The sequence below is a fragment of the Alosa alosa genome, chromosome 8 (assembly GCF_017589495.1).
Source record: "Alosa alosa isolate M-15738 ecotype Scorff River chromosome 8, AALO_Geno_1.1, whole genome shotgun sequence".
Classification (NCBI taxonomy): domain Eukaryota; kingdom Metazoa; phylum Chordata; class Actinopteri; order Clupeiformes; family Clupeidae; genus Alosa; species Alosa alosa.
In genome coordinates, this window is record NC_063196.1 from 11,979,000 (window position 1) to 11,991,151 (window position 12,152).

Sequence of the window (12,152 nt, forward strand, 5' to 3'; positions counted from 1 at the left end):
AAAAACATATTTCTTTACTTTATTTTACTTATGTACATCAAGGTGAAATAGGGCTGAAAAAATCAGCTGAAATAGACATAGGAGAATACATTATATTAATTTTTATATTTTTTATTGATTGCCACAAATGGGCTACAGTACAAAAGTAAAAAACACTGTTTCATTTCATTCAAACATTGTTTCATTTCATTTTGAACAACAATTTTACTAAAATCTAAAAAACATTTTACAAAAAAAAAAAAAAAAAAAACAATTAACTAGCAATGCTCATAATACAGTAGTGCAGTGACAACAGTGGAGAGAACTTGTCCAAAATACCTGTGCATCCTGCAGGAGCTGATCTGGGAAATCTTTGACCTGTGGAAAACAGAAAAAATATAGGTGTTAACAAAAATACAATGGATGAAATGAGTCTTGTCCGAAACAGGCAGCCAGCTACTCTAGTGACTACCCTCTCTCAGCCTCTAGCCTACCATAACACAGAGTAAAAAGTATAGACACATGAAACACATCATACACTAAAATATGTCTTACTTTGAGGGATCCTGTGTGGAAGGTCTGGACGGGACAGATGGGACACTTGAAACACAAAGATTAAAAAGGTTAAGACAAAGATTAATGATTATTTTAGGTAATCAGTGTCAGATCATATCGGATTCAGTCAGAATGACGTATGAATGAGGGCAGCCTTTTTGGACTCTGCACAGCCTAGCCTATGAGAGAGAGAGAGAGACTTTTCTTCCTACCCAAAATTAAAACTGAAACAGGCAGCCAGCTACTCTTGTGACTACCAAGTGGAATCTCTATCAGCCTAGTAGTAGAAACATTGTCTTTAATATAAAGATACCTGCTAGCTAGCCACCATGCTCTCGGGTCAAACTAACTTGACTGTATGTAGTTTTAGACTAAGACAGCTAGTTTGATTGCAGGAGAACAGACTAGACTGTACAGGTAATGTAACCGAAATGAGTGTCTGTGAGTGACACAGCTTTAATTGCTTACAAAGTTGCTTTACAGACTCTGTTCTGTGTCTGCGTGTTAATTAATTCACATTCAGGAGAGCTCATCACTGGGTGTCTCTTGTTGCCAATCATCTTGTGCCACTAGGAAATACAGAAAAAGGGCCCGTTACACAAATAACAGCATCACCCAGGTCCAACTAACAGAGCTAAACGAGTGACCCCACACCTGTGGTTCTCAAACTTTTTCTGTAATTTTTGTCATTCTCCATTTTGAATAGGACTGTGCTGTGTATTTTGTGTGTGTGTGCCTGTGTCAGTGTGTTCTCCATCTGCATGCTAAATAGCTTACGTTCAGGAGAGCCCAGCCCTTCATATTTGGCTTCCTTCTGCCAATTAACAGTTGTCACTATGAAATGATAACATACATTACATGTAAAATATCTTACTATCGTTAGTCTTCTGAAGGAGCTCTGGAAGAGGGTGGTGTGGAGGTCGCTGTAACAGTCCTTCGTCATTATCCGGTGTCATTAGAAAATAAAGAAAAACTAAATTATTGGAGTGAACAGTACGTCAAGTTTATCTAAAGTCAGTGGGCTGAGTAATTGCCACACATGCAACTCATCTTAACCCAGGTCAATATAAGAGGCTAACATTCACATACAGTATGTTAACAATAGGCTATTTACCAGGCCCTGTTTTGTTACAAGTATGTCTAGGTGGGCCATGGGATAGAAAATGTTGAGAACTCCTGGTTTAGGCTAAATAATTGTGATTTCAATTTTGACCTAAATTATGGTTATTATTCCATTATTGAGCAGCACAGCAACGAAAACGGCAACAGCACAGCTGAGCTGTACAATACATCCAGTAAAAAACAATTGCTGCTGTTGGGAGTAACTGTGCATGGCTATGAAACAGACACACATAGTAAATGTAGGGAAAAAACAGGGATATATTTGATTAAATAAGGGATTGATGAAGCAGTGGATTTCAGTATGTAAGGCAATGTTTGAATAGTAGGCTAGTTAGATATATCTGCTCATATATTGTGTTCCCACTTCACATGACTGAAACCAAAGTGAACTTCAGCTAAGAACCAAATTATAGATGCTAGGGTGATGATGGTCAAGGTTTTACTGTGTACCTGTGTTGCAGCTGTAAACTGGGCAGGATCTGGAATATGAGTGGGGCTGAACATTGCCTGTGGAACAGATAATCATGTACGGAGCATTAGTTTATAGACAATTTGAGGACCTTGTTATCAATACATTATATGACAAATATGTAGATTGTGATCTAGGCTACTGTGCCATGTGAATGTAGAGGATGTCATAAAAGCAAAATTACGTCCGAAGCGCCACTTCTAAGCTTGCATTGTCGTTTTCAGGTGAAATGGCCTTTTGATGATAGGAGCACTACTACTTTTATACATGATCGCATCAAATCGCTAGCGCTATTTTAAAAACAAACCCTTTCATTTTAGTAAACTATGTGTACACGAACAATGTTCTCAATGCTCGAGTTCATGTGTATAGACACTGATAATACTTCGATCAAAGTTTCAAGTTGTGTTGAGCCTTCTTAGTGTTTTAAAAATACAGATTTTGACACGATCATGTATCAAAATAGTAGTGCATTCAAAAGGCCACCCCACCCGAAAACGACAACTCATAGAAGCTTAAAAATGGACGTAATTATGGTTTTAAACTAAAGTTTGATTCAGGTACATTCCCAAAAACACCCTAGGCTGCATTTTGGCAGAGTTACGCTTGAAGTTCCGCTTTACTGTTTCTGTTCTGTTTAAATTGAACGTAAATGCCAAATATGTAGTCACCTCTAGTCCCTCAGATTCAAAAGAAGTGTCGAACTTCACCTCTGCTATGATGACTCCCTGCAATGGCCAGCGAAGTGGCAAGCTAACGTTAACGCTAACTAGCTAGCTTCTACCTACCTAACTGCTGAAAACACATCCCGTTAAAGCACTTTCTAACCACAACAGACGTCATAGAATACAGTATCTGATTAAAAACACTTCTACAATGAGTTTACTTATGTGTTATCCTAAGTTAGCCAGTTGGCCTACAGTATGCAAGTTAGCAGCTAACGTTAGCAGCTAACATAACCAAATAGCTTGAAAAATAGCTTGTGTAGCAACGTTAACGTCACCGTTAATGTTAACCTTAATATAACGTTACGATCTTCAAAAAGTTAGCTTACACCGGATTAGTCTATGCATTCTACCAAATATCATATCATATATCATCATATAAATTGTGGCATACGGATTTTACACAAGTTCAACATACCTTCGAGCTTTCACTGCCGGCTTGTCGCTTGATGTGGAGGACCAACGGTTGCAATCAAATATTCTAGAACACTGTTCCAGGGGTACAAGACTGTTGTCTTCATGTCTTTGCGATTGTCAATCCAACTGGTAGACTATATTATAATGACCAATGACAGGGTTAAAATTACCCAGGCACTGGGTGCATTACATGATTTTTTGTGCTCTCAGCCACTAACCCAGCACCTGGGTCTTAACAATAACCCAGCATGGGTTATGATAACCCAATAAAAAGTAAAAATGTCATTAACCCAGTGCTTTAGTTAAAATAATAACCCAGCACTTTTAAGAGTGTACATTACATTTGGCTGACGCTTTTTAACCAAAGCGACTAACAAAATGGTGAACAGTAAGTTTTAGAACAATTCTCACAATTTTAGGACAGTTTAAAAAAATAAAAAATAAATAAAAAAAAAACATTAGAGTACAGTAAGAATAAGTGCGTCGGTGAGTGCTGTTTTTAACAGTTACTTGTCAGTTTAAAACGGCTGGTGAGTGCTAGGATCAGTAAGACTTGTTGTAAGTGTTGCTATGAGAGTAGGCTAGATGTTCTCTAAAGAGCTGGGTCTTCAGGAGTTTTTTGAAAGTGGAAAAGGATGTCCCTGACTTTAACCTGTCTTTGACCTGTCTTTAATATCGAGGCGCCATAGTTTGACCGATCGGCCTGCTGCTATAAAATGAATTGCGCTGTCGGTCTGAAAAAGACGCGCTCTCTTCCCATGCAGTCAAAATGAATGGGAGTCTTCAGAGCAGGCTTGTCATAGTGCCACCCTGACATGGCAGTGCATAAAGTAGCCTATAATGTGAATGACTTGTTGATTTATTAAGGATTTCTTTCTTTTTTGCAAAAAATAAAGTACAATAGGCATTAATTAGTAGGCAAAATAGCAGCATGTTGAAATTACGTACCAAATTGCATTTTTTATTAAAATGATAAAATTGTAGGTTACAGGCCGATGTGCGTTTTATTTGGAGACTGTTTTGCGAGACAGAGACTGAGTTTGCTGCTGATATTCTGGGGATAGGCTACAACATAGCCAATGTAGGACTTTATCATTTTAATATATTTGCTGCATTGAATCAGTCTTTCTAGAACAGGCAAGAGCTTTCTAGCCTCACGTCAGCAGCGCAGCATCACCCATAAAAAAAAACAGCGGATGGCGGGCGGGTGCGGTTTTGAAAATTGGTCAAAAAACGTTGGTGCGGATGGATGGATGATAAGTTTTGCTATGCAGTTACGGTTGAAATAATAGCCCATCCGCGCATCTCTAGTCTACATACACCAAAAATGAACGTTCTGTCACACTGCCCCCAAACTCTGGATTTCTCTTGATTTGACTGCATAAGTTGATATTTTTTATTTTAATATTATATTAATTATTTTTGTAAGTGACCTTGGGTGTCATTAAAGGCACTTTTAATTATTTATTATTATCTGAGAAGGGTTCCCTTGGTAAAGATGAACGATTTTGAAGTTGAACGAAAGTTGCCCAGATAGCAAGGTGACATTGATATGATGTTGATTTTCCATCCAAATCATCATTTTGGTTGAGATTGAAATCTCAATGGTAAATAGACATTGAATCAGCATTACAATCCTGACAAAACCCCGACAGTTCATGAGCATAGATAGAGAGACATCGAAACAACATTGGTTTATAGTTTATATTGCCATAATCGATAGAGCATCGATACATAGTTCAGTAAAATATATTAAAAAGTCATGGATGTATGGTTTACTGGGAAATTTTGACGTGGTCATTGAAAAGTAGTGGATTTTTAGTTGACCGCGCGACGACGTTTGAACTGTCCGGCGGGAGATCATTTTGAGCAACGGTTCAGTCAGACCAACCGTGTTCAGCTCTCTGTCAAGTTCGCCGCTCCACCTTAATGGTAAGCAAGCATTTATTTATCTAACGATAATGTTTCAATGTGAAATTGTACTACATTAAATTCGGGCATGTTTACAGTCTATGTACATCGTAGCCTACTGTCTAACTTACAAACTCATTCATGCTTGAGTCAACTTAGGCTAGCTACGTTATCGTTGCTGGTCAAATGAATGTTTTACGTTAACGTTAGCAGTTCATCATAATGTTATGTTAACGTTAACGTTACTTGGCAGTCTGATTTATAATTAGGCCTTCCTTAACGTTAGTTGTCAGTAAGTTAGAGTTTATTATATTCATATGATTTACATAAAATGTTTGTTGAGTTTAAACTTTTACTGTCAAAATGATAGGCTGAAGATGATGTGCTGCTGGCTAACGTGAACCATTACTTACCAGCTAGCTAGCCTAAGTTGACTCAAGCACAGGCTCGGACTGGTAATCTGTACAACCGGGCCGGTCCATATGTGGGCCGGTGACCTCCGGGATTGTTTTTTTTTTTTTTTAAGTTATTTAGCCTATTTGCGGCCCGTCATGTAGACCTAGGCTTAGCCTATAAATGCAGTTGCATCCATTTGGATTGGGGGGTGACAGGTCAATCATTTTGGCCTCTTCATGACAGGTTCAGTGTGTGTTACGATCGCGCCCCCTGCCCCACCCCTCAAGTGGATTTGTCCAAGCAGCCGCTTGGTTTGTGGGGAAATATAGCCCACGAAGTCCATGCATGGTAGCCTAGGCTATATAAGTGCCCTCCGCTGGCTGGTGTTCACATCATCGCAGTTTAACCGTAAACAGCAATCAGAGGTGTCTAATTTTATTCCATAAATATATTGTTTTCATAGACGTAAGTTGCACGCGCCGCTCTTTAAGAGCTTCCATTTACTGCACCATGTAGGCTACTGTAGTGCGGTTTGTCTGTCAACATAAAAAATCTCCGGTACCTACAATTTTCGCACAACTTGGTGGAAAAGTGTAGCACAGGTTAAAGAAAACCTATTCATGTTTGGACTCAAAAGGAACTTCAAAGTATTTCCCATATAGTAGCCTTTTAGCTCACAAACGACAATGAAAGTGGAACTTGGAAAGTGGAAGTATCTCCACCGAAAGTGTTACATTAGATGCACAATCAATCTCGATGCACGTAAAAAGTATCAACTGGTAGGTTAGTAAATTAAGGTAGCCTAATTTTGCAAAATGTGATGACGGCACACAAACTTGGGCAAAAACGTTTAGTATACACTTGTGGTGATAGCCTACAGTTAATGTGAATCGCTGACTACAACCAATGTAGAAGATTTGCACCAAATAGGCCTAAAGGCTGTGGTTGTGTTTCTACAACATGTTGGCACAAATCGTAATTTCTGTCAACTATGACGATCTCCATGCATGTTCAGTAGCCTATATTTTTCATTTAGTCAAACAGTGACATGTGGTTTAATCAGTGTTGGGCAAGTTACTAAAAATCGTAATATATTATGTATTACTTATTACTGTCATTTCAAAGTAATTCATTACATTATAATATTACTGTCTCTGAATTGTAAGGCATTACACTATTGTATTACTTTTAAGTTACTTTTACCAAAATATCTAGAAATATGGATTTGGAATTCTAAATGCAGTTTATTATGCTTAATGTAGCTCATTGCACTTCTAATGGAGGGTGATGTGGTACAACATAATGACTGAGCTAGGCTTAAGGCTACAGTAGAATGCAATAGGTGCAGTGATGGCTCATGATGCAATACAAGGAACTATCATAGCCAGAATTTTGTTTAAAGAAGACAAAAGGTCAAAGTCTGGTCAATTGTGATAGAAATGTCTGTGTTTTTAATATTTTAGGCTTAGGCCTATTTTGCATTTGAAACACTCATTAAAATCAACAGAGAGCCTACTACCTGTATATTGTAACCCAAAACTTAAAGACATGTCAAGATAGGCTACACAGTGCAGCTACTGGCCATTTTGGTTAATGCTGTATTTCACCCTAACTGATGAAATACAGTATTAACCTAAGTATGTCATCATATGGCTAACTATAAAGATGTAATCTGCCTGTTCCCAGGGATGGGTAGTATTTCTGAAACATGTAATATGTGTTTCAAATGCAATATTTCCAGACATTTTGGTAAAAGTAATACAATAGTAGTGTAATGCCTTACAATTCAGAGACAGTAATATTATAATGTAATGAATTACTTTGAATAAGTAATACATAATATATTACGATTTTGAAGTAACTTTCCCAACACTGATTAAACCACATGTCACTGCTTGACTAAATGAAAAATATAGGCTACTGAACATGCATGGAGATCGTCATAGTTGACAGAAATTACGATACTGATTATATAATAACCTATAGGTCCAAATCTAAATGTTTGGGTTCAGTTTATGAAGTGTTGCTACAGCATGATACTGTGTGTTTGTTATTTATGGGGGGAATCAGGGGGATTTTGGTATCGGTGGGCTTTGTGTGTGTGTGTGTGTGGGTCGCCGGTCCAGTAGTGGGCCAGTCCAGGAGAAAATTGCCAGGGCCGAATTTTGTTCCCAGTCCCGACCCTGCTCAAGGATGAATGAGTTTGTAAGTTAGGCTACGATGTACATAGACGGAATATGATTATTCTAAAGTTTCACTTGTAAGTAGCCTTCAGTTTAACATATTTATCTAACACTGTATATCTTTCTTCTATTTCTGTTAGGTGCCGCTTCACTCAACTGGATGGTCAGGCTGACTGCAAACCGTGAGGCCTACTGAATAGATGGCAGGGAAGCACAGCACACGGGAACTTATAAATGAAGAAGAGTGAATAAATGCACTTGCTTTTCAAACTGATAACAAGTTGTCAATGGTTATTTATGCAAGCTTGTGTAGCCTAAACCAGACATACCTAGGCCTAGCCAAATGTATCCTGGCTGTAGATAAAGCAGGGTATGAATTTCCCAATATTTTGCCAGATTTATAGTGGTTTACTGCGGTTTAATATGAATTGAAATACCATTGAAATCGCATTGATCTTTAGTTTGGTTGTAATTTCAACATTGTTTCAATATTTATTTTAATTGAAATACAATTATAATTCCGCTGGTCTATAGTTAATAAATCAACATTGTTTCAATATTAACTGAGGGTGCAAACTGATGTTAAATCAACATCGAAATCCGACATTGATTCAATGATTTATGGTTGACAATGTAATGTTGATTCTACATAGTTTCAATGCCCGTCTGCTATCTGGGTGACGTCTTCTGTTCCTGATATATGTTCCAGTATCTGTAATTTCTTTTATTATTGAAAATACATTGTCTATTTTTATTTGAGACTCGTTTTTCCATCCCCTGAATTGCCCCATTTCTCCCATATCATCAGCATGGTCAGATTCCAGCGAAATGTCTTGCTATTTGGTGTTTTTCTTGAGATGTTTTTTTCTCCTTTCTAGGCATCTTCAAACGTTTTAGATACACATACAGCAGGCAATGTTTGTGACTAGATTTCTACGGATTTCATTTCACAGCTGCAGGAGGATTGTTATTATGCTGCTTTTCAGCCTCTCTATAACTGGAAGTCACTCACATAATGAATTGATAGAGGATGCGTTGCCCAAGCTCCCACAAAAAAGCACTATTAAGAAGATCCTGGTAATGTTTATGACAGTAAAAAGTTCATCTTAAATTAAATGAAGGTCACATGGGAAAACCATTCTAGAAGTTACGCTTTGCCTCTGTCAGGACTTAGTTCTTACCATTTTGGGTCATATAACTCTATCTCCAAAGGAAATGATCAGACACTCTCCATTAGATACCAGAGGAGTGATTATAGGACTCAAACATCTTCACAGCCTCTCTCTCACTTTCTCTCTCTCACACACTAGGTGGATGTTGCTGATATGTGTATTATCATTGATTGTAATTTCTTACTGATTTGAAAGGTGGATGAATCCCAAGATAGGCTTTGCGGGGCTACACATTCTTGTTATTTTCATCCTATAGAACCATCTACTTCCAATGCAATGTTCTAGTAGTGGAACTTCATTCTATTAATGGATATGGTTTTAGTTGCTTGGCAGATCCAAATCCAAAATGATTTACAACATACTGTACATTATAAAAACATTACAATAGTTTACAATACAGTGTCTTATTAAAATGTCTGTGTCTTTGAAATCTGCTGTACTTCCTTGCATTTTAAATTTCACAGGAATTTCATCAGAAAAATAAATCTCAAAATCAGTGTTCTACTTTTGATCTAAAAGTCTGACAAACAAAGTGTTGTTGTAATAGGTTTGTATCACATTCATAAACAAATAATGAAATAAGTATTTTTTTACATTTTGGATTCTCAATTGAATCAAATGAACGAATCATACACAGACTATATGCGTACCTCAATCTTAGAAATATTTAAACCTTATAGTACTCCATCATTTGCTTGACAAATTAAAGGAACACGCCAACATTTTGGGAAATTAGCTAATTCAGAGTCTACTCCAGAGTTAGATAAGATGATGCATATCCTTCTCGTCTCTGGGCATGCAGTAACTCAGTATGACGCACTCACTGTTAGCCTAGCTTAGCATAGCTCATTGAGATGGGCAGAACCAATTAGCCTTCAGCTCCCAAACGTGATAAAAGAACTCCAACATTTTCCACATTTACATGTTTTGACTTGTATACTTACAACATAGGCTACAAATACCAATGTAAAATGAGACCATGATTTTCTATGTTCTCATTCAGGCAAAGAACTTGGGTGGAGTGATTTGCACGTAGCACCTGAAAAGATCCGGTGTTACTTCAGCAAATCCCAACTAGCAGTGCTTTGCCTGAATTAGAATGTAGTTCTAAGTTGTACATGCTTAGAAAAGTCATGTGTCTCATTTTAGATTGAAATTTGTACACATTGTAAATAGTCTCAACATGTAAATAGGACAATGTTGGAGTTATTTTGACACTTTTGAGAGATAGCTAGTTGGATCTGGCCACCTCTGCTAAGCTAGGCTGATGGTGGGAGCAATGATGTATGACTGGGGGCACGGTGATGTGCGGCTGGATGTGCATTGCTTCACAGTAGTGCTTAACACATCCATGTGATGTCATGGTAATGGCCACTTAGAAATAATTGTTTTGTTGTCATTGCCTCTCTCATTTGACCTGATCATCTGCTTTGCCTCTCAGCATAAAGATGAAGATGACAAGAGTTCAGTCCTGCTGGAGTAGGGCCTTGGTCTGTGTTGTGGCCTTCCTCTTCAGCTGTGTGATGTTCAAGAGGTACCACTATGTGGTCGTCCCACTGGACTCCAAATCATCACCTTTCCACCAGACACACACACACCCTCTGTTGTCCAACATATTTAACAGTGGCACTCCCTCACCACCAGTGTCCCCCCCATGCTCTGGCAATGACAGCACAGAGGTCATTCCATCACACCTGCCCCAGTCATACCAGGAATTCTTACGCTACAGACATTGCCGGACATTCCCAATCCTATTGACCCCTTCACCTTGTGAGGATGACCTCTATCTACTGTTGGCCGTGGAAGTCCACAGCTATGCATGTCGACATGCGTGCTGCAGTGCGGAACACCTGGGGTCACGAGGTAAAATCCAGGGTCGGCCGAAGTTAAGCTGGTCTTCCTGATGGGCGCTCATATGACCTGGTGCAGGGTCACGACCTTCAGCCACTGCTGCAGAGGGAGAGCAATCGCTATGGGGACATCTTGCAGTGGGACTTTGTGGACAAATTCTTGAACCTGACCAGGAAGGAAGTAGGATTCCTCAGTTGGTTCTCGCGTATGTGCAACAGCACGCAATTTGTGTTAAAGGGTGACGATGACGTGTTTATAAACACAGAGAATCTGGTTGAGTTCCTGACAGACCACAAACCTGTGAATCACCTGTTTGTAGGATACATCCATGACCCTGAGTTGCCCATCAGAGACAGAAACTCAAAGTACTTTGTCCCTGTTGAGATGTACCCAGCCAGTAAGCTCTATCCACCCTTTCCGAGTGGCGGTGGATATCTGATGTCACAGCAGACTATGTTGAGCCTGGATGTGGCGGCCCAGAAGGTGAAGCTGTTCCCACTCGATGATGTCTTTTTGGGATTGTGCTTGCAGAAAATGGGTGTGAGCCTCACACACCATAGAGGTTTTCTGACATTTGGCATCAGAAATAAAATAAAGCACCCCTGTGTATATCGTGAAATCATGCTGCTGCACAAGATGAACCCAGTAGAGATGCAGCTCATGTGGTTGTTGATGCAAGACAGTCCACCATGTGGAAATTGAAAGGAAACACTTTGAGCCTGTGGAATGACAAAAAACTAAACTAAAACTATAAAGTCTCAAAAATGTCTTTAAACAGCCTAGGGGGGACAAAGTCTGGGAGGGAATTTAATTTGGCCAATGAAATCCTTTAGAAGAGAAAGTGTGACACATATAAAATTAGCTGAAGACAGCAGGGTAGCCCTGTGTTCAGCCCCTCCTATATTCTTGTCTATCAGCATGAGTAATCTCATTCAACCAAGGTTCAGATTAAGATTTAGTTCTCATGGTTTTGAGGGAGCAACTATATCCAAGATCTTTTTGGAAGTGGACTAAAGAAGTGAGATAATTTTTTACAGTCAAGGGGTGTGCATAAGGGCTGCATAAGAAAGTGTGCTGTAAGTATGTTGGGGATGTGTGTTGGAGAAGCTTCCTGATGAAATAATGTGCTGTGTATGTAGGGGGGGGGGGGGGGCAGTGTACTGCAAGTATGGTGAAGGGACTTACTATTGCAAGCAGAGTACTGTATGTATGATGTATGTGAGTGATGATAGTGAAGATGTGTGTGTGGGCGGGAGGGGAGTGGAGCAGTGACTGTGTGTGTGTGTAGTGTGTGTGTGGGTTGGTGGGGGCAGTGTGCTGTAAGTATGTAGAGGATGTGTGTTGGAGAAGATCCTGAAGACAATGTGCTGTG

The 12,152-nt window shown here is 39.1% G+C and overlaps 1 pseudogene; it reads left to right on the forward strand.

Moving 5' to 3' along the window:
- The window catches only part of LOC125299754, a 28,676-nt pseudogene extending 16,773 nt beyond the window's left edge, over positions 1–11,903 (forward strand).
- Positions 11,904–12,152: the final 249 nt, after the last annotated feature.